Here is a 21,149-nt window from a genome sequence, read left to right as displayed (position 1 = left end):
AAGAGTTTGGATGGTGGCCCATTTTTCTATAGGGGAAAAGGTATCTTCATAATTAACACTTTATTTTTATGCAAATCCTTTTTCCACGAGCCTTTCTTTGTGCTTGTCAAGTGATCCATTTGACTTGTACTTGTTCTTGTAGAACCACTTGCAGCAATTTGGTTTGGTTCCAAATGGAGGGTCCACTGACTTCCATGATCCATTCTTTATGAAATCATCATACTCCTCCTACATTTATTCTTTCCATTTAGCATGATAAGTAATTTATTTAAAGGAAGTTGGTTCAAATTTAATAGACAAATTCAATTCAAAATCATATGAAACATCTAAATCATTAACTGAATTATAATTATCTACATCACCTCCATCTTGTTTGGTGGTAGTTCTGATTCCTATCTTTCTGACCTCATCAAGATGAACACTTTCAATGGTTTTGGTGAGCCATCTTGGGGGACCTTTATGAGATGGTCCAAGTTTCTTTACCGATTGATATGGGACTGTATCAAATATTCAACCTTCCAATTCTCTAAATCACATCAAGTAAAGGGTCTTCCTGATTTGAAGAAGTCGAAGGAACTTCATGAGGGGGAGACAATGCTTTAGAAGGAGATGACATACATTGATCCAATATACATATCCCCTCTTCAATATGTGGAATATCATTATCAAATTTACGATAATTTTTTCATGATTGAGTCTATCCAATCTATTGGAAACAGTGAGAGGGGGGTAAATCAATATTTCTTTTACAAGTGTTATTTTATGCCAGTTAAGAACACTTAAAAATAGAACACAAAATGAACAAAAAATAAATAATTTTATTAATCAAAATAATGAGGACTCCAATCCTCTTTTACAATAATTCAAGTTCCAAGTAGTATAATCACACCTATGATTTATTCAAGGATCAAACCCTAGATGAAGGCTCCAATATTCAATTCAACCAGGCTCCAACTTGTAATTCACCAAGCACCAACTTGGTTAATTTGAGGCTCCAGTCTATTCTACTTGAGGACACCAATCCTCTAGGGCTCCAATCATCTACTCTAGCGTAGGCTCCAGTCTGTTCTACTTGAGGACTCCAATCCTCTAGGGCTCCAACCCTCTAATTCAATTCTTCAAGATAGGTACAAGTAGTATTTCAAGGATTCCAATTCCTTCTGCAACAAACCTTGGTAATCTCCCCAATATTACCTTCAACAATGCCCTCAAATAATCTCCAGAAACACTTCGTTCATTAATGAGAAATTTAGAAATGACAAAAGGTGTCTCCAAGACTTTTCATGATACACAAACAATTTCCTCCAAGATTACCCCATGAATGCTTCAATCATGCATCAAAGTCTTCAAGAATGCCTCCAAGATCAGCTTCAAGATGTCTTCACAAGGTCTTCAATAATGCTTCAAGGTATCTTCAATAAGTTTCCCCAATAATTCTTCAAGATAATAAAGTCTTGTAACAAGGCTTTAAGAAGGTCTTCTAACATGATGCTTCTACTACTCCAAGGTACTCTCCAAGATATGATTCAAAAAGCTTCTCTTAAGTTTTCACAACAATTCTCCAACAAGGCCGCTCCAAAGATGTTTCAAGGTTCTAACCTTGAGGACTTCAACCTTTCAAACAAGAGAAGCTCCAACGATGTTCTTCCAAACAAGATATGGTATATTGTATTCTCAATCCTTAAGGCATGCAAATCAAGAAATATTATTGTGCTTCAAAAGGTCAGCTAAAAAATCCAAAATTGTCCCTCCAACCTAGATTCACAAGAGATGTTTCACTACAAGACCGTTGAAAAATGCAACAAGAAATTCTCAATTTGATTTTGCCTTGATTAAATTGAGAAAAATTCGAATTTCCACATCAATAGACAACTTGGATGATGTTAAATTGTGTGGCATGGCTTGTGTCACCCATTTTACTCATATAGAGGAATTAGAGTTCAATTATGCATGTGTGATTGCTAATTTGTAGCAATCAAGGTTAGTTATCTCAGGTTGTTTTCAGTTAAACTAGTTCCAACTTTTGGAGGAACTAGTTGAAGGTTAGTGAAGCAGTGAGACTTCAGTCAAACTCAATGATCATCCAGTTAACTGATCAATCAGCCCAAAATAGCTAGTGCATGCAGATAATTCGATTTCCGCAAGCTTGGTGGAGATTCTAGGGTCGCAGAACATCAGTTTTAGATTAGTCTTGAGTATACAGGTGTTGCATTCAGTCAGAGGATCAACCGTGGGAGTTGTGCAATCCATTTTGGAGAAATTCCCAAATAATAGGGGCATAATTTCTCCAGAATTGCACAAGGAAATAGGGGCTCAAGCAGAGGAACAATTTGACTAAGTCTAGGTCAGAGATTCTCAGTGAGAAAAGAAATAGGTTATGCACTTGTAGGTTGTGCTCAGTTGAGAAAAGAAATTGTAATATTATGATTTGCATGTTTGTGATTTCTTATTATGTCTGAGATTTTTGTTCTAAATTGTGAATTAATGTCCACAAAGAAATAGAGTAGGTTTTTGTCTTGTCATTTTGATTAAAAATTCATGAGCAGTTGCAAATCTACATCATAATTTCTACATGGTATCAGAGCAGGATTCACATTAGAACGAGAATTTTGAAGTTGTTTCTCAGGAGGTTCGATTTTCGAGCTCAGTGTTATAGGATTTCTTCAAATTTGAGAACATAGCCTTCAATGGACTAAGGCTATAGTATGTCTTAGAAGGAATCTCCAATTTTGTTGCACCGAAGGATCTCATGGAGGTGGTATTTGAAGAAAATGGATTAGTAGAATACATCAAAACAAATGTTGCAGTACTACCATATTATTATGCCCAAAACCTTGCTTAGTGGAAGAAAGATGTAGCCAAGGCAAGGAGAATAATCTTGGAGGGAGTACGGGATGACATTGTCTCAAATATCCACAGAAAATAAACCTCATTCGCAATGTGGAAAGCACTGACAGAATTGTTCAAGAATAATAGTGAACAGAGGAAGCTGGTGCTCAAGGAAAAAATTCAAAGTATCAATATGCAGAAGAATGACAATATTCCACAATATCTGAGAAATTTTACACAATGTAGTAATGAACTTGGCAGGGTCTGTGTTACTGTCCCTGAAGAAGACTTGGTAAGACTAGCCCTTCTGTGCCTTCCCAAGAGCTGACATAACTATCAAGGTTCAGTGAATGGGAGGGAGAAAATACCGAATTGGGAGCGCTTATGGTCTGATCTAGTACAGGAAGAAATAAGGTGGAATACTAGAGATGTGACTTCATCTAAGGGCGAGAATGAAGACAACTTTGCATTGGCTGGAAAGGTAAAGAAGTGAAAGGGGAATAAATCCCAATCCAAATTAGAATCTAGTCGAGGGGGCAAGAAGAAATATTTGTCCAAAATTAAATTCTTCAATTGTCATGAATTCAGGCACTATGCCACGAAGTGTCCAAACAAGAAAGAAAGAACTAGCCTAACATTTGTATGTAACTTCTTGCTTGACTTTTCCATTTTGTTTCAAATAAAAGTTCAACATTGGTGTTTGGAATCAATTTGCAAGTAGTCACACCCATGTCCATTTTATTTAAAAGAAAAAACTAGCATTCAAATTAGAGTAACGTTTGTATGCAATGTCTTGCTTGACTTCTTCATTTTATTTCATTTTGTTTCAAATAACTAAAACCCCAAGTTCAACAATGTGGTTTCTTTGTAGCACGAGGAGGATTCTAGAGAGGTACCAAAAAAGCATCTAGTGCCCAATTGTTCAAGTTTGACAACCGCGTTTGTTCTTGACTTTTTCATTTTGTTTTGAATAACTGAAACCCATGTTCAAAAATGTGGTTTCCTTGGAGGAAAAGGATGATTATAGAGAGGTACCAAAAAGTGTCTAGTGCCCAATTGTTCAAGTTTGACAACCAGGTTTGACTTGCTTCATTGTTAGACTCCATCCAATATATATATATATATAGCTTTACCTTTTAGAAAATATTTTTTGTAACCATTATTTTTTCACTTACATTGATTTTTAATCTATACTCTTAGATGACAAGATTCACGAATGCAAATCAAAATCCACTTGATTTGCATCCTTATTTAGATGGTAAGCAAGATTTTATGTAACCCAAAAAAAATATTTAAAAAAAGTTTAAATTAGATTTTATGTTTAAATACGAAAAAGAGTAAAAATGTGTTTTTTGATGAGGGTTTCTCAACATTTCCCTACAAAAGGTGGAGTGGGAAGCCAAATCTTCATAAAGAATTCATATTATTATTTTTTCTGTGGGAACACAGGGTTAAACACTAAAAATTATTTAAAACTTTGTCTTGAATATCACTGTGAGAATTGCAACCGAACAAAACATCTCCATAAATATCTATGGTGACTCCAAAGTAGTCATTGCTTGGAAGATTGAAACATCCAGTTGAGAAACTACACATTACAACCTATTTATTAAAGTGTTCTATTAAATGTTATGCACTTCACTCATATTACCTTTGACCACATTTATAGGGGCAAGAATCGAAGTGCACATGACATCTCGAAGAGTGGATTGGAAATGGACGAGGGCAATGTAAATCTCATCGAAAACAAAATAATGGCCACATCACAGAACATTTCCTTCACATTTGACAATGAGTAATATGTCAAAGATCCATTTCCTTTTGCAAATATTTTGGAAATATACAAAGAGCCCAACTAGGCAATTTTGCTTCCTACCATATCAAACAAGCTTGCATTTTGACATCACAACAATGTGAAAATATATACTACATGCACAATCATGGGACATATGCACAATCATGGGACAATCCACTATTTTACTACCTTTTGTGACAATTTTCAGAAATTCCTTCAAATACTTATCAAAATGTAAAGAAAGAAAGAAAGGACCTCTTGATGATTATCATTAGAATATTATATGCAATTTTTGTTTAAACAATGAAAATTAGATAACAACTAGTCATCTAAAAAAAGGGCCATAATAACAAACAAAATGCTATAGACATATGCATATGTAATTTATTTTATATAAATAAAGTCATTGTCTTTTTCACGGGAGGGCGGGGATAAGGGGAAATGAACAAAAATATTGAATAACATCAATTTCAAAATAGAAATGCCTATCAACAAATGTCACAATTATTGAATGCCCAATTTAAAACTTGATTTGGAGGAGTTGCAATAATTCTGATTATAGGGAGGAGTTCCAAATAATTTGGATGTTGTTAAATTTTAGCAATAGTTTCATTGGGAGGAGTTCTAAGTAATTTTGTAACAATATAATCATAAAATGCATTTAATGGTTAAATTATTTCACGCAACTTTATTTTTCATATTCACTAGAGATTTGTTGAAGATACAAAGTTACTTTATTTGATGTTTCATTGCAATGTTTTTGATGTACTTGCATTTTTTGTCCACGCTGAATTTATTATACGTTGAAACTATTATGTTATGGGTACATAATATAATATCTCCATCCGCTTATGAGTCATAAAGAAGGGGATCTTCTAGCCTAATAAAGCACCCATAGGCTAGGACAAGAAAAATTATTCAAGGGAACATGATTCACCTAGGATAAAACATCACAAAAGATAAAGTGGTGAAAATGGGACATGGATATTAGGCTAATGAAAAGTCTCTTTTAATTCATAAAGTGAGAAAATTCACCAAAATAACTTTATTAAAATAAAAAGGTAAAATAGTAGCAAAAGTGACAAATGAATTATAAAAAGGGGAAATGAAGAGTCTCTCATCATTCTTGCATTTGTTCACTTGAAAATTAGAATTGTGGAGAACTCTTCACTGAAGAGCCTAAGGTTTTTGGAAACCCTCATTCTGATTTGTTAGTTTCGGTGTTGAAACTATACACCCTAAATAGTTTGGGAGTGGGATAACTCAGATTTTTTCATTGTGCTTCAAAGGGAAAAGATGGCAGAGCTGGAATAAGTCTTCAAAGTGATATCAGTTGATTTTAAACTGTAATTTTATGTATTATACAAATATTCTTTTATGTGGAGTTTCCAAGCCAAATCTATGGCCAATTTGGTGAGGAAAAGAGGTTGAGTTACCATTGCTAAAGTGGTTGAGTTCTGCTCACATAAAGGCCAAGTTCTTATAGTTGATAGCTGGGTTTTGTGGGTTGAAGAAGTTGAGTCTTATCTCTGCTAAAAGAGGTTGAGTTTTCTCTATTATAGTTGGTCGACTTTCCTTAAGAAGGGGTTTGAGTTACACTCAGGTGGAAGGTCGATTTTACAACCTTTGTTGGGGGTTGAGTTACACTCATCGCTGATCAAGTTTTCCTTTGTTCAGGGTTGTATATCTTCTAAGATTAGCAGTCTGAGTTACGCCCTCTTGCATAGTTGAGTATGTTGTTGATAATGGGGCAGAGGACTGCTAAAAATAGATAAGTGGTTAACCAGGTCAAGCTATTGTCTAGTGGAGGTAGAGTTCCCATTTGAGGTGTTTATTGTTGATTTTTGTAGCTTGGGAGGTACTCCAATCCTTGAGGATCGAGGGCTTGGAGGAAGGAGCTCCACAAATGACCTTGTGGACTTGAAACCCAATCTTGCAGTTTTACACTCATCGATGTTTGGGCCAAAACCATGACAAAATTCTAACATGTGATGGATAAGGATGATAGTAGATGACAAGAAAAGTCCAACACGTTGAGAATCATCCAATTCTGAGATGTCATTGAAGAGATATTAATTTTTTAATGTATTATGTGGGTGAATTTGTCTCAATTTCAAGTCGGCCTTAATACAAGGAGCATTTCTTGATAGTTTGGACGTCACCCTAGAGAAGGTTATATAAAGGAGTGAGGAGAGGCCTCATTCCTCAGATCTTAAGTGCATCAACATCAAATAAATAACTTTGAATTGGAAAACAAGTTAGGGCAGCAAGGACGCAGGGACAAGAGCACAAGCTGTGAAGGATATCTTTGTAATTTGGTGTGAGTTACCTTGTGAAGTATTTCACATGCCTGAGGAGGCTTGGGAGAATTTTTTGATGTGCCTTGTCACTAGTTCTAGGTGCATTCTTCTTTCAAATTAGAGTCGTTGTCGTAGAGGTGAGTTAGAGATGTTTTGTGCATGTTTTTGTTCGGTATTTTTCTCTATTTAGGGTCACAAAGAAGTGCTATAGGTACAACACTTTTGGAGGACTTGTAGAAGGGCTGAGAGGGATGGTCAAGCCCCTCTCTCCTAGCCGCAGTCATCAAGGATAGGCCGCAGCCCAAAACAGAGGTATTTTCCTGTCTAAATAGGATGAGATCCTTGTTGTAGCTACCTATGGAGTTGCAAGAGTTCTGACGAGGAGCCTTGAGGATTGAAACAACGTATGGAGAAGGGTAGAAGGAAACAAAGAAGGAAAACCTATTGGGACAAGGAAGTATAGTGATTTGGAGCAGCATTAGGGTTGTTGTGATGCCCTAACCAAAGCTCAGAGAATGCACAGAAATTGAGGTCAAGGAGGCAGCAATAGTGAGTTGTAGATGTCACATTGTTGATGATTGGATGTTATGTGGTTGGGTGTCCTAGGAGAGGACATATTGAGAATTTTGTTGGAAGCCAAGAGTAGGGTTTCCTAGATGGTTGTATTCCCTAACTAGGAGAAGATGCTACAACAACATTGGTCACTCATGGTCTATTTGAGGGTAGCATGAGAGTGGACCAAGTGTGAACATGGATTGGAAATTTATGGTCTTCTGGAGGATAGCGTGATAGTTTCCAAGTTGGAGCCCGGTGTGAACCATATTCATGGATTTAGATGGTTGTTAGAGTGGAATTTTTTGAGCTCAAAGTTTGATCAGCCAGAGGAGCAGTTTAGTAGCCCTAGACTTATGTGTGGAGAAGGACTTCTACAGCAAATGATGGGCAGTCCTCCTAGCCCGTGTTCATTATGGGAGATGGACATATTGCAGTGATAGGTGGTATCCCTCCATGCCCTATGTTGGTCTTCATTGGAGAAGCGCAAGAAGACCATAGTGGGTTGAAGTACCGGTTGAAGTCCCTGAGTAGTTGACGAGTAGTAGTGGGTAGATTGAGAGTTGTTCACAAACAGAGTTGTGAATAACTCAACAAGAGTCTCGATGTGTTGTGCCCTTGATGGACTAAGACACAACTAGTGAGAACATTGGATAGTCGAGGTTCAGTGGCCAAATGGACTTGGATCGTTGATAGAGGTAGTGTTGTAGATCAAGAGCCGAAGGACCAGGAAGGTACAGGGTACAACCAAGAGGAGCTAACAAATCACACTACATCTGCCATATGGTCAAAGTATCTCGTAGAGGGTAGATTGGTTGTTGATGGATTGAAACCAAGCCCTAGTTTTGTATCTTGTATTAGTGGATGTATGAGGGAAATTATCTATGGTACAGGAGCCCTAGACTATTGTATTATTTAGTTGGATTAATATAACAATGTTGGGTTATTGTACATATTTGCACAATATTTTGTAAAAAGTTCTCTATATTTTGTGCACGTATGATTTACTGTTGTTTATATTCCATTGTGCAAAGTATTTTCATTGTGATTCTTGGTTTGGTAGAATCAGAGATTTAAGATTCTATCCCAAACGTGGAAATTCAACATGGGATCAAAGGGAAATTGAGCTACTTTGAGGGAGAGTGAATTAGAGTGTGCACAGCAAATCAACTCAAAGGGATTGTGAGTGTCTAAATCATGGAGAAAAGGGTTTAACTAAAGACATGGAGATGTGTTATTGACTCGCTTGGCAGCGAGATTGGATGGGAGTTCTGGTGGATTGGTGGAGAGCCTGGTGAACAACAGTTTGTTGTAGGGTACATTGTTGATCATGGACTTTCGTTGATTTTCCATGGATGGTTGGGAAAACTCGAGGATTTCCTTGGCATGGACGAGATCAAGTTGATCAAGATGGCTTCATGTGATGGACTGCAAGTTGGCAGGCTAGAGTCTTCATCAGATCGTGATGTTTCATATCCGAGTTCAGAGGTATTTTCACGAGTCGTATTAATTAGGGGAATTTTGAGGTCTAAAATGGGCCTCCTAAGGAAATTTTAAATTAATAGTGGAAATAATAAAATAAGATTACATTACATCATCAAATTTTAGAGGGAAAAAAAGAAAAAACTACTTTTTCAACTCATATTTTCAAATTATCTCCCTATGGGTTTACTCAAATTTCGAGAAGGGACACTCATTGGATGTAGAATTTGATTCCTCATCCAAGGAGTACCCACATTGCATACTTTTGATGGACTTTTCTACATGAAAAATGAGAAATACATGAAAAACGTGATTGCAATCACGTTTTTTCATGTATTTCTCATTTTTCATGTTGCAAGGACCATCGAAAGTATGCAACATGGGTACTACTTGGATGAGAAATTAATGTTTTCATCTAATGAGTACCCTCGTTCGAAATTTGAGTAAAACATTAGGGAGATAAGTTGAAAATACAAATTGAAAAAGTAGTTTTATTATTTTATTATTTTTTAATCTTTTTACTTTTTTACCCCAAAAATGGTGAATCATCCCCCATGGTTGACATCATCATCTTAAATTCTATTGCTTTTTATAAATTTTATTTTGCTTGTACATTTTTCTTAAGAGGCCCATTTTAGATCTCAAAAGTTCTCTAATGTGATCCAGGAGGATGAGTGCTTGCAGGACTAAGCCAGTGGAGATCGTTTAGGCTCAGAAGGAGTCTAGCCTTAGAGGGAGCAGCCCCATGGAGGTTTGGAATCTTCAGGTTCAGATGTGATGAGGTAGAGGCACTACCGAGGTTTCCGAGTACATTGTACAGAGTATGTTGCAGTGATGGATGCCAGATGAGCTAGTGTCGTCGGATGATGTTGGTTACTTCCTAGTCTTGGAAGTACCTCCCTCACTAAGAGGGAGTATTGATTTTTGTAGCTTGAGAGGTACTCCAAGTCTTGAGGATCAAGGGTTTGGAGGAAGGAGCTCCACAAATGACCTTGTGGTGTTGAAACCCAAGCATGAATTTTTTCACCCATCGATGTTTGGGCCAAAACTGTGATGAAATTGAGACATGTGATGGATGAGGATGATAGTAGATGACAAGACGAATTCAATGCATCGAGAATCGCCCAATTTTGAGTTTTCGTTGAAGACATCTTAATTTTTATGTATTGTGTGGGTGAATTTGTCTCAAGTTCAAGTCGGCCAAAGTACAAGGAGCACTTCTTGATAGGTTGGACGTCACCCTAGAGAAGGCTATATAAGGGAGTGAGGAGAGGCCTCATTCCTCACATCCTAAGTGCATCAACATCAAAGAAATAACTCTGAATTGGACAATGAGTTAGGGCAGCAGGGATGCGAGAACAAGAGCACAAGTTGTGAAGGATATCTCTTTAATTTGGTGTGAGTTACCTTGTGAAGGATGTCGCAAGCCTGAGGAAGCTTGGGAGAACTGTTTGATGTGCCTTATCACTAGTCTGGGTGTGTTCTTCTTGCAGATTGGAGTCTTGTCACAGAGGTGAGTTAGAGTTGTCGTATGCATGTTTTTGTTGGGTATTTGTCCCTGTTTAGGGCTATAGAGAAGTGATGTAGGTACAAAATTTTTGGAGGACTTGTAGAATGGCCGAGATGGATAGTCAAGCCGCTCTCTCTAGCTGCAATTATCAAGGATAGGCCGCAGCCAAAAACAGAGTTATTTTCCTTTCTAAATAGGTTGAGATCCTTTTTGTAGCTACCTATGGAGTTGCAGGAGTTCGGAGGAGGAGCCTTGAGGCTTGAAACAACGTATGGAGAAGGGTAGAAGGCAGCAAAGAAGGGTAGCCTATTGGGACATGGAAGTATAGTGATTTGGAGTAGAATTAGGGTTGTTTTGATGTTGTAACTAGAGCTCAAAAAATGCATAGAAATTGAGGTCAAGGAGGCAACAACAATGAGTTTTAGATGTCACCTTATTGATGATTAGATGCTATGTGGATGGGTGTCCTAGGAGAGGACATATTGAGAATTCTTTTGGCAACCAAGAGTAGAGTTTCCTAGATGGTTGTATGCCCTAACTAGGAGCAGATACTACAACAACATTGGTCTCTCGTTGTCTATTGGAGGGTAGCATTAGAGTGGACCAAGTGTGAATGTGGATTAGACATTTATAGTATGTTGGAGGACAGTGTGATAGTGTTCAAGTTGGATCCCGGTGTGCACCATCTTCATGGACTTAGATGATTGCTAGAGTAGCAATTGTTGAGCTCAAGGTTTGATTAGCTAGAGGAGGAATTGAGCATCCCTAGACTTGTGTGTGGAGAAGGGCTTCTACAATAGATGATGGGAAGTCCTCCTAGCCCATGTGCATTGTGGGAGATGGGCATCTTGCAATGATAGGTGGCATCCTTTTGTGCCCTATGTTGGTCTTCATTGGAGCAACACAGGAAGACCATAGTGGGCTGAAGTCCCTGAGTAGCTGAGGAGTATCAATGGGTAGATTAATAGTTTTTTTACAAATGGGGTTGTGAACAACTTGACAGGAGTCTCGATGTGTTTCTCCCTTGATGGACTAAGGAAAAAGAGTGAGAATATTGGATAGACGAGGTTCAGTAACCAAATGGACTTCGATCGTTGATGGAGGCAGTGTTGTTGATCGGGAGTCGAAAGACTGGATAGGTACAGGGTACGGCTAAGAGGAGCTGAGATAGCACGCTAAATCAACGATATGGTCAGAGTATCTTGTTGAGGGTAGATTGGTTGTCGATGGAATAACACCAAACCCCAGTTTTGTATCTTGTATCAATGGATGTATGAGGGTCATTATACCTAGTATGGGATCCCTAGACTTTTGTATTATTCAGTTGGATTAATATAACGATGTTGGGTTATTGTACATATTTGTACAATATTTTGTAAAAAATTGTCTATATTTTTTCCACGTGTGATTTACCGATGTTTATATTCTGTTGTGCAAAGTAGTTTCATTGTGGTTCTTGGTTTGGTAGCATTAGAGATTTAAGATTTTATCCCAGACACCAAGGTTATGGAAATTCAACATCTATCCAACTTGCATATCAAATATGTATTGCTTGTTGAATTTGTGGCCAACTATATGTATATATCTTGGTCCCAAGTTGTTATTGTTACTACAAAATAGAGGACTTCGTCACTTAAAAAATTATAGTGACAAAATGTACCTAGGTTCTCATACCTCTATATTTTGAGAAAATTATATATTAGTTCTTATATATGAAGTTATGTTAGTGGTGTTTCCTACTTCTTGTATGGTCTATGTAAATTTTGAACATTATATAAATAATATGTTGTTGGACCAAAGCATTCCCACAAGTATTTATTTGATAATGTGTTTGTTCCTTTAAATACATTCAAGAAAAAACACCTACAAAAAATTGTGTGCAACCTTCTTGACAAAATACCACAGTGACCAAACCAAATAAACTCAAAAATTTTGTGGGGATTTCAAGATAATCCTTAGAGGGTATCTTACAGGCATATTAGAGCATGGTATTGGATAGTTTTGTGGTTTGAGGTGCATGTTATAACCATAGTTAATGAGTTTTGAAGACCACCCATACGTCACTTACAAAAGACACTACAATGTGAGAGAGCCAACTCCAATTTCAATGGAAGAGGAAATTCTTGAAGCAAAAGAAGAGGACTAAGTATCATTTGAGAAGGGTAAGACAATCATTGAAGACAAGAAGAATCAAGAATTTAATAGATTTTTTAGCATCCTAAATGATTTAGCTAAGGGCCAAAATAAGATGGTGGAGTTGTTGAGAAACTTATGTAACAAAGGGGGTTCCACGAGGATTTAAATGGGGGAGAAACATACTAAAAATACTACTAATGTCAATGGATCTAATAGTGTAGAAGTCAATCATGCACGCACAACCACCCCCACATAGATAGTAGGTCATCCTGACCCACTATGCGACAAATTCTTAATGAGGATGCAATTGGCCAAGTGGAGCAAGATGACTAGGATATTCCCTTTGGGGATTATTTGGTGGAGTATAGTAGGCAAGTATGAGACTTTCAAGATGTCATGGGTTTTATAGATTTTTGAAACCTTCGGATGAAAAACAAGCCTAAAGGTGTTCAAAAGGTATGAGACAAAACAATGAGCTTCATAAAACATTGGGGAAAGTGTTTATCTCATGTTTTGATGGGTCGTCGAAATGTTCAACCAGGTCTTGGTTTCAAAATTTGGACACATCTTCCATCTACATCAGATGACAAATATTGATGCCATTAAGTTGGATACATTCCACCTAGATGGAGAGACCTATGAGTGGTGGTACAATCAGTTAGTGACCATGGGTTATGCTAGCATAACCATATATTATGAGTTTACTCAGAGACTCATTGAGAAATTTGACAATAAATATTTGGAGATCCATTTCAGAGAGTTGGCACAGCTCAAGCAGACTAGCAGTCTGGAGGCATATATCTCAAAGTTTCAGAGGTTGGAATTTATGGTCACTGACATATCTTAGGCACAATTGGTGATGTTATTTGTTGAGTGGTTATCTGAGGCTCTATATGGTTAGGTTAAAGGTTATAAACCTACCACTCTATAGGATGCAGTGATTAGAATAGAAGATATGCATGATTTTGTTCCCAAGAGACAATTTCCAACCAAGACATCCTTCCCTCAAAATGGTAAAGAGACTAAACCCTTTCAAAGGGAGTGTTACTACTCAACTAGCAGGGGTCCTAGGAGGGGATCCTAAAAGGGAAACAAATAGGTTAAGGGCATAAATGGAGAGATAGCCAATTGTCACCTCAGCTAAGGCTCCCTACTCTTTACAGAATTCAAACGATGGGAGGAGACCTTATAATAAAGGGAATCACTAGAATTGTGAATCAATGGAGAGATAAGGAGTGATTCCAAAGGCCTATTCACAAGAGATACTAAATTGTATAGTTTTCCTTCTTGGGAAGCAAGGTGTAAGGCTTTCTAAGAAGGGCCCAAAGGAGTTTCAAGGGCTAGGGTTTGTGAATGAGACTTATTAAAGAGGACCTAGTCTTATAAACCCTTGTGAAAACTTGGTTTCCAAGTGGTCTTTGTAAAATTTCCTTCCAAAAGTTGTGGGACCACACAGGACCAAGTGGACCCAAAGTTAGTTCAAGGGGTGGAGTTGATCAATCAGGGGTATGCTTGACCTAATTGAGGGGAAGAAGGAGATAAAAGGAGGAATTTTGAGCAATCTTAATATAATGATCCCAATGAGGTCACTAGCGAAGGGAAACAAATAACAAGAACCAATATTGGAGCTAGGGCTTGAAATATCTCAAGATCCCACCCTCGGAATGGCTTCAAATTTTGAGGGATCCTAGGAGATACAACATCGTAGTAGAGGCTAGAATATCAAATTGTTTTGAGGGGTGGATTGCAAGAAAATTGATTCCCTAGTTACCCTATGGAGGCTAAGCCTAGAAGAAAGAAGGAGAGGTGATAAAGAATATGCTTTTGGTGATCACCCATGAAGGACTAGTGCCTAATCCTTTGGGAGAAATGGAGTCAAGTAGATTCCAATGCTTGGGATGATTTCACTTAGTCAAGGAGGCATCTAGAAAAATTTCGCATGGCAATTAGGGCATGGGACAATTGCTTCAAGGTAGTTTTACTTCAATATGCAATATATGATTACTTATCAAGATAAAACTTCAAAAATATATCTCTAATAATATTCACTTATTCAAACATGGCCCATGACATGATGTAACACTACAAAAAGATAAATTTCCATTATTTCACACAACGAAAGGAGCGAATTTCAGCCCAGTATAGCGAAAATCCCCATCAACATGCATGTGACTTAAGAAAATGACAAAATAGCATTAAAAGAGTACTTACATGTGAGAAAAATTATATTTAATCATCATTATATGCCAATATAGAAGCTCCAAGAAAAAATGAAGAGATCCAAACATCAAAATTCATCCATTCATCCAATTTCGTACTCCAAAAAGAATAGTGAAAATATCATAAGAGAGAATAATCCAATCCATGTGATGATGACCAAATTGATTTACCTCACTAATATTTATACACTTCCTAATGCATTTTGTTTAGCTAATTAGGCCTACTTTAGCCCCTAAAATAAAATAATGTGCATAATAACAAAACTTTTGGTGACAAGCCCACCAAATAGCTCAATAATGTAAAGATAATCCTCTCAAGAGGGTCGAATTATCAACAAAGTGAGTCGTTGGGCCTTTGAGGAGGCTTGATAAAGTCCAAGGGATGTCATGATGAAGAAATGGACTCCAAACATAGTGGACAAGGGGATGGCCCCTTGTTATCCAATCAAGAACATGTGGTGCTCCCAAGTGGGTATGAGGGAACAAGGACATCCTCATGGGTCTCCAAATGGATCAAATATGCCTGTAGACCATTTGTAAGAGTTGGTGATGGCATAAACCCTCCATATGCAATGGAAGGCATCCTGGAACATCTGACAAGTGTATGGTGCAACTGTGGAGCTGGTTGGGCATGGTGGACCAGAAGCATCATCCTCATCCAAAGGGTGGAACATGAGCAATCAATGAACGTTGTTGGGGATCCATGAAGTAACATCTTCTATGATGGAGACCCATGGATCTCAACGCTCACCATACAAGTTCCAATGTAGCCCTCTGGAGGGATAAGACCCTATATAGGGAGAATAAGCCCTAAATGAAGACCCACCTGCAATCTTGCATAAGATCCAATGCATCCCCTTGCCCTCCAATACAAAAAATAATTAAAACAGTCAAGTAATAATGATTACAAGTCACGAGATCAATGGGGCAATTCATGGTGGCATACCCTTACATAGTGGGCTTTGGCAAGTACAGGTGTCTCCAAGCTCAAAAGGGAGTTAACCAAGGACCCTATTAGGTGGTTTCAACCTCTAAAGGGGGTGGCACATCCATAGTACATCCTTTAATAGCTAGGTGGAAAATGATATAATGATGGAATGTATGGGGATCAAGGGACTCATCCAGAACACATGTCAAGGTGCATAGGGTAACTATAACAAGGAAATTCCACACCTGGGTGTATGAGTGTAGAAGGGAGAAAATCGTGGCACATGAGTTACCTCGACCTTTGTTTCTCCACCCTTCTTCATATGCCTTCTACCTATGACTGATTTTTCTTCATAACTGCTCGAGGCTCCAGGGGATGGAGAGCATGATGTGTAATATATAGTAGTGGATAACCCATTGAGGTGGGGAAGTTCATCGCCCACCAAGGGTTGGGAAAATAATGGGTTCCTTAATGATCTGGGGGGGTGATGGGTCCCATTAATACGTATATTTTGAAGTTCTTTATGCTATCCTTCAGCCCAAAAACTATCCTTTTCTCACATTAATTCGCATTTTTAGTCATAATATTCTTAATAATAATATTAAAAGGTGTTTTTCATATTGAGTGGCTGAATGTGATTGAATTGCAGGAAAAAGAAGCATTTTTAAGGCATTTACTATGCAAGGGCTTGATGGAGACAACCAAAAGAGAATTTGGGAGGCTTTTCCACCTCCTTACCTCTCTAACTCAACTTGAGATCACAAAATCCTCACTCACAAGCTTGAATTCACTGATAGCCGAGTAACTCCAAGTGCATGTGAAGCTCAAGGAAGACAAGATCCATAATTCTCGAGATCAAGGAGGGAATCACTCCTATTTTCAAGGGAGATGCTATCAACTATCTTTTTGTATAAATAAACCAGCTGAAAAGCTCATTAGGATTTGAGTTTTTGATTCAACTAAGACTAGCTACTAAGCCTAGTGCTTGACATTGTTATTCTTAACTTTCATGTGATGTATGAGACTAATATTTTCTGCTAATGAGAAGTTTGCCATTGATCTGCATATGAGCTAGTTTTAGAGGGTTGAAACCCTTGATTTTAGGCCCGAACCAGATGTTTTAGTCCCTCTTCTGTATTTCTTTATTGTTCTTATTTCAAAGCATTACATGTGTTTTTCTTGTTTCAAAAGATGTTAAGCTATAAACACTTGTGATTGCAAGCTTCCCTATCACCTCTCTTGTGGGAGGAGTGATTGGAAAGATTTACAATCTCAGTCCAAAAACATTTCTTTATGATTTCTTGGAAATAGATAGATGCTAGTTGTAATATTTTTTGCATGTTTTTTTCAACAACTTAAGAGTTAGTTCGGTAATCAGAGTAGTGTTGTGGAATAGAATAGATTTTAGTGAAATTCAACTCATCTTTTCCATGATAGTTGTTGAGAAATGGCAACAAGAAATTCCAATTTAATTTGTCCTTGAATTAAACTGAGAATTAAAATCAAATTTTATTCTCATAGCAACTTGTAAATAGTTAATAAAGTTTAATTAAATTAATTAGCTTAGGAATTTCGATTTCGAAGTCTTTCTGTAGTCATGTATATGTTCTCCCTAAATTTTAGGGGTCTAGGATGAGTTTAAATTAATTTGTAATTAGATAACTCAGTTTACTGAGTTATGGTCAGTTAAATTAGTTCTAATTGTTTGTGGAACTAATAGAGGATTAACAGTCAGTTGGTGCACTTGTGCATCTACAAGTGTTACTCTAGTTAACTGAAGATTCCCTCATGAAAAACTCATGCGTGTTAATTCATAGAAAGACCCACTTGAGACTAGAGTGCAGGGATAGTGTACTATTAGTTGTATGATTTACGGAGTTGTAAATATCATGCATGCAATCATAGAAGTAACTATGTTTGGATTGCGTAGTTTTGGAAGCATGAATTCCCTTTAAATACGAGTTACTCATCCTAGGAATTGCCCAAGGAAATAGGGGCTTTGCAGGTAGTGGAAATTGGCTAGGTGTTGGCTAATAGCTGGCTTGTGAGGTAGAGAGTTGAGCATACTTGTGCGGAATTGTTCTTGTGAGAACAAGCTTTGTATCTTCACTCATATTTCTGATTTAATGGAATACAAATAGGCAGGGTTTTGAGCTGTAGCTTTCCACGAGAAAACTTATTGTGTTATGTTCCATTGATTTGTCTTCTTCTTGTTCATATTGTTTTCATCAATCTATTGGCTTCCACTGGTTGAAAGTAGAAGTAGGTTCTTGTGCTATGCCTTAGTAAATTGCATGAGCTTGCGAATCCATAGAAAATTCTACATGGTATCAGAGTTGAATTCAATATACTAGAGGAGATTTCGAAGTTTTGAGTTTTGGGTTACAGGTGAAATTCGAATTTGCAATACATACTTCATGATCGACAAATGGCGTTCTACAGTTTGCATCTCAAGTATGCCTTGGAAGGAAGATCGAATTTTATAGCCTGGAGGGACAAAGTTGAGGCTGTGCCGGAGGATAATGGCTTGAAGGAATTCGTTGATCAAGACATTCATAAGCCAATAACATCGGATGCACAGAATCTGGCTGAATGGAAGATGTGTGTGGCAAAGTCAAGGCGGATAATCCTTGAGGGACTTCGAGACCACATTGTCTCGAGTCTCCATGGAAAGAAAACTTCGTATGCTATGTGGAAAGCATTGATGAACTCGTATCAAAACAGAAGTGACCAAAGGAAATTGGCACTAAAGGACAAACTTTGAAAAATCAAAATGGAAAAAGGTGAGACTATAACAAAATACTTGAGCAAGTTCACTCAATGTCGTGATCAACTTGGAAGTGTTGGAATCATGGTTGACGAGGATCATATGGTGAGTCTTGCTCTTCTGGGAATCCCAAAGAGTTGGCATAGTTATCAGGACTTTGTCAATGGTCGAGAGAAGCTGCCAGATTTGGAACAACTATGGTCGGATTTGATACAGGAGGAGATCAGGAGGAACACCAGGGATGGATCTTCATCAAAGACTGATGATGAAGAGAATTGTGCCTTAGTGACTCAGGCAAAGAGTGGGAATGGGAAAGCTTCCCATTCCAAATCGAATTCTTTCCATGGACGTAAGAAGAAAGTAATGATGAAAGTTAAGTGCTTTCATTTTCATGAGCTGGTCCATTTTGCTACAAATTGTCCACTCAAGAAGTCCAAGAAGAAGTCCTCGGGAGGAGAAGCGGGTGAGATTTTGGCCTTTCAATTTGAATTGGACTTTTCCCTCATTGCATGCATGGTGTCATCAATGATAGGAAGTGTATGGTACTTAGAAATTGGAGCTTCATTCCACATGACTGGTGACAAGGAGTTATTCAGTGACCTAAAGGAGAAAGATCTCCAGATGCATATCGAGATGGGTGACAATAGGAGGTATAGTGCTACTAGATTGGGTACAGTTACTTTTCAGAGGGAGAATTTGGATCCAATCACCTTGAATAATGTTATGTATGTGCCCAAGCTGAATAATAACTTGGTATCTGTTGCCATGCTTGAGGATAGAGGCTATGATGTGATCTTCTCAAAAGGAAAGGCATTCCTTCGACACATAGCCATTGGTCAAGTAAAGAAGAGAGGGATTCAAGTGAAGAATCTATATAAGTTGGAGGGAGAGGATGGTGTTGCTTAGAGCATGGAAGCAAAGATAGTGTAGAGACGAGACATTGGCGAGTTGTGGCACAGGCAATTGGGTCACTTTCATCATGGGGCTTTGAAGATCATGCAACAGATCTCCACTAGTTTTCCTAAAGGTAAATTAGAGCAAGTTGATACATGCAAGGGGTGTACTTTGGGCAAATACACCAAGTCTTCCTTTCACGACAGAGATAGTAGAGCAGAGGTTATTCTAGAGAGAGTCCATTCAGATGTGTGTGGATCATTCTCGACAACATCCACGACCAAACATAGGTATTATGTTATATTTGTTGATGACTTTTCTTGAAAAATGTTGGATATTTTTTATGTACAAAAAGGATCAAACCTACGCAAAGTTTTGTGAGTTTAAAGCATTGGTGGAGAAAGATTCGAGCAAGAAGGTTAAAGCTCTATGGAGTGATAATGGTGGTGAGTATGTCTCAAACGAGTTTAAGAACTTATTTGTAGCAAAAGGGATTAAATGGGAGTTGACGGCACCCCATAACCCTTAGAAGAATGGGGTGGCTGAGAGGAAGAACAGAAGCATAGTAGGGGTAGCGAGGGTGATGTTGCATGATCAGGGCCTACCACTACACTTGTAGGTTAAGGAATTCAACACAGTGGTTTATTTGCAGAACCGTAGCCCACATCTAATACTTGGGATCAAGACACCAGAGGAGGCGTATTCTCGTAAGAGGCCAAATGTTGGTCACTTCAAGAATTTTGGGTCATCAGTATATTTCCATGTGACCAAATATGCACGGAATAATATTGAGCCGACAGCAGAGTTGGGGATATTTGTGGGGTACATCGATACACCTCACAACTATTGGGTGTACTTTCCGACCAACAGGATCATAGTGGTTCACAGGGATGTCAAATTCGACGAGGAGAAGTCCATGCAAGATTCCCTTGAGAGGGAGCTTCAACTACATGCGGTTGTGGAGCTTTTAGCTCCTAAGGTTGAAGAGCCTCAGATTGATGTGGAGCAGTCACATGCAGAGGATCAGGGAGTGGAAACATCCACTCAGGCAGAGTTTTCTACAGATGGGAGAAAGTGCACCAGAGAGGTAGATAGATTGTTGTCAGATGCTAGAGAGAATGTGGGAGCACTCACATCATAGTGTAGATAGAGGAGGCCACCTGAAAGGTACACTGGATACATGGATCTTATGAGCAGATGTGTTGTGACAAAGCCATCTTCCTTCGAGGAAGCAGTGCAACAACCAATTTGGGTTGATGTGGGGTTGATGCCATGGTGTAGGAGTTTGACTCCATAGTTCGTAACAGTGTTTGGGATGTGGTCCCGAGACCGGAGCATAAGTCCGTGGTGAGCTCTCGTTGGTTTTACAAGGTAAAGCAAGATGCAGATGGTAGTGTGGAGAAGTATAAGGCTAAATTTATGGCCCGTGGATTTTCATGAGGAGATTGACTATGATGAGACCTTTTCTCCTATTGCAAGGTACTCATTGATCAGATCTATATTGGCACTATCAACGCAAATGGGTTGGAAGATACATCAGATGGATGTGAAGACAACCTTCCTTAATGGCACGATTGAGGAAGAGGTGTACATAGAGTAGCCTGGAGGTTTTGAAACCTTCGACCATGAGTCGCATGTGTGCCATCTCAAGAGAGCATTGTATGGGCTAAAGCAAGCACCTTGTGCTTGGTACACCAGGATAGACAGCTACTTCACTGGGTTGGGCTTCACGAAGAG

The sequence above is a fragment of the Pinus tabuliformis genome, chromosome 1_2 (assembly GCF_031772625.1).
Source record: "Pinus tabuliformis cultivar Carrire ecotype Pingquan chromosome 1_2, CPIR1, whole genome shotgun sequence".
NCBI lineage: Eukaryota > Viridiplantae > Streptophyta > Pinopsida > Pinales > Pinaceae > Pinus > Pinus tabuliformis.
Note: the sequence above shows the minus strand (reverse complement) of the source record.